At 53.7% G+C, this 2,046-nt stretch overlaps 1 protein-coding gene and 2 non-coding genes across 5 annotated transcripts in view; 1 reads left to right on the forward strand and 2 right to left on the reverse strand.

Annotated features, from left to right (window-relative positions):
* MDM4 (MDM4, p53 regulator) overlaps positions 1 to 486 on the reverse strand; it is a 32,149-nt gene extending 31,663 nt beyond the window's left edge. Inside the window, exon 1 of one of the 3 annotated variants that reach the window (XR_001877594.1) lies at positions 359 to 464. The gene's annotated coding sequence lies outside the window, so the exon portion shown is untranslated. Of the gene's footprint in view, positions 1 to 358 lie in introns of all 3 variants that reach the window. The other 2 variants (XM_017832150.1, XM_017832146.1) reach the window with 2 other exon arrangements.
* A 1,113-nt stretch (positions 487 to 1,599) lies between these two features.
* TRNAK-UUU lies at positions 1,600 to 1,672 on the forward strand. The gene has a single exon. It is a non-coding gene; the product is annotated as a tRNA-Lys (tRNA).
* A 165-nt stretch (positions 1,673 to 1,837) lies between these two features.
* On the reverse strand, positions 1,838 to 1,910 carry TRNAK-UUU. Its single transcript has one exon. It is a non-coding gene; the product is annotated as a tRNA-Lys (tRNA).
* Positions 1,911 to 2,046: the final 136 nt, after the last annotated feature.

Here is a 2,046-nt window from a genome sequence, read left to right on the forward strand (position 1 = left end):
TCCCAGTCTCTCCCCACCCTCCCAGGGAGGAATTCTTTCCCAATATCCCATCCAACCCCCCCTCTGGCAGTGTAAACCCGTTCCCCCTTGTCCTGTCACTCCAGGCCCTTGGAATTAGTCTCTCTTCATCCTTCCCGTTGACTCCTTCAGGCCGCAACCAGCTCACCCAGGAGCCTCCCTTTTGAAGGTTGAACAATCCCAATTCCCACCCTTTCCCTCGCAGGAGATAAGATTTATCGCCGCTCCCACCGCCCCAGGCCCCTCCCGCCGGCACCGCCTCCTGCCCCCCACTTCCCACCGCCCCCTCAGCCTTGCGCTCCTCGGGACCCCCGGCTCCCCCCCCCGGGCCCGGGCTCACCCTACAACCGCTCCATGGGCCCCGGGCGGGGGTTCGGGGGAGGGGGACGGGACCCCTAAACCCCCCGAGGGCTCCGCGCCTCCATCTTGGCGGGGTCCGGGCCGCCGCTTCCCCTCGCAGCCAACATGGCGGCGGGGCCACGGAGCGGCGCGGGGCGCGCGGCCAGAGGGGATGCGGGGACGCCGCGGGGGACGTGGCGCCCCCCAGCGCATTGGAGGACCCGAGCGGAGCGTCCCCTCAGCCCTGCTGGAAAATCTAAAACGATAATAAAAATAAAATAGATAATAATAATAATAAGTGTAAGTATAAGTATATGTAATTAATAATTATTATAAGTAATTATAAAGAAATCTATCTCGTGTAAATATTTAATATATTATCTATTATTTGTAATATATAATATATATTATGATGTGTAATATGTAATATATATTATACATAATGTATAAGTAAATTAGAAATTATAAATACTATTAAACATAAGTAAAAAAATCAAGATTGTCTCAAGTCAAGGTGTTCTTTGACGTAAGATCTATGTGTATTTTCAAGCCTCAGTGGCACAGGCAGCAGTTCCATCCCTGGCTCAAGGACATCCTGGAATTAACAAGCCTTAGGGATGCAGTAAATCAAAATGTCGATGTGCGTCTGTGCAGACATTACTGACTTGGCAAAATACTCGAAGTTCCTGTGCCCTAGAGCTGAACTGTCTTCGTTATAACCTCCCCCAGGCATTATAAACCCCACCTGGACACAATAAATCCCACCTGGACACAATAAAACCCACTTGGACACAATAAACCCCACCTGGACATTAAAACACTCAATAAACTTCATTATAAACCCCACCTGGACACGTCCCTGTGTCACCTGCTCCAGGTGACCCTGCCTTGGCAGGGGGGTTGGAATCGATCTCCAGAGCTCCTTTCCAACCCCAACCATTCTGTGACAACACTGAGAATCCCACCTGGGGGTCAAGAAGCCCCTGTCCCTGCGCAGCCCCTTCCCCTGACAAGGGATCTGGGGTCCTGTAACCTGGAAATTCAGAAACAGCCCCAATTAACTCTGTGCTTGGGAAGTGCCTGAACTGCTGCGTGTAAAGAACAAAGTGCGGGGGGGGTTATTCTGGGTCTGGGGGACACGGGGAGCGGATCCCACGCTGTGGGGCTGTCCCTGCCCTACACATCGGCAGGGCTGTCCCTGCGTTGTCCCTGATAAGCGCTGTCCCTGAGCTACAAAGCAGAGCCCGGATAGCTCAGTCGGTAGAGCATCAGACTTTTAATCTGAGGGTCCAGGGTTCAAGTCCCTGTTCGGGCGGTTTCAGTTTTTCCCGCCTACGTTGGTTATTTTTTTTTTTTGCTTCCTTGCCCGGGTTCTCTGGGGGCACCGGGACCCTGGGCGGGGAAGCGCCGGCGGTGCTGCGGGTGTAAAAAAGGCTTTAGAGGGGGCAAAAATAATTCGGAGGAGGAAAAAAAAATCGAGCGCCCGAACAGGGACTTGAACCCTGGACCCTCAGATTAAAAGTCTGATGCTCTACCGACTGAGCTATCCGGGCCCTGGGGTTGGGGTTTGCGCTGCCGGTTGATCCCGCTGTCCATGGGCTGAGCTGCTGCCTGTACTTCTGCCTAATCCCCCCCGTGCCCTTCTGCCTGTACCCCCCTGCCTGAACCCCCTCTGTTTTAACCCCTGCC

Source organism: Lepidothrix coronata, unplaced genomic scaffold (genome assembly GCF_001604755.1).
Source record: "Lepidothrix coronata isolate B3197 unplaced genomic scaffold, Lepidothrix_coronata-1.0 Scaffold199, whole genome shotgun sequence".
In the NCBI taxonomy this organism is placed as follows: Eukaryota; Metazoa; Chordata; class Aves; order Passeriformes; family Pipridae; genus Lepidothrix; species Lepidothrix coronata.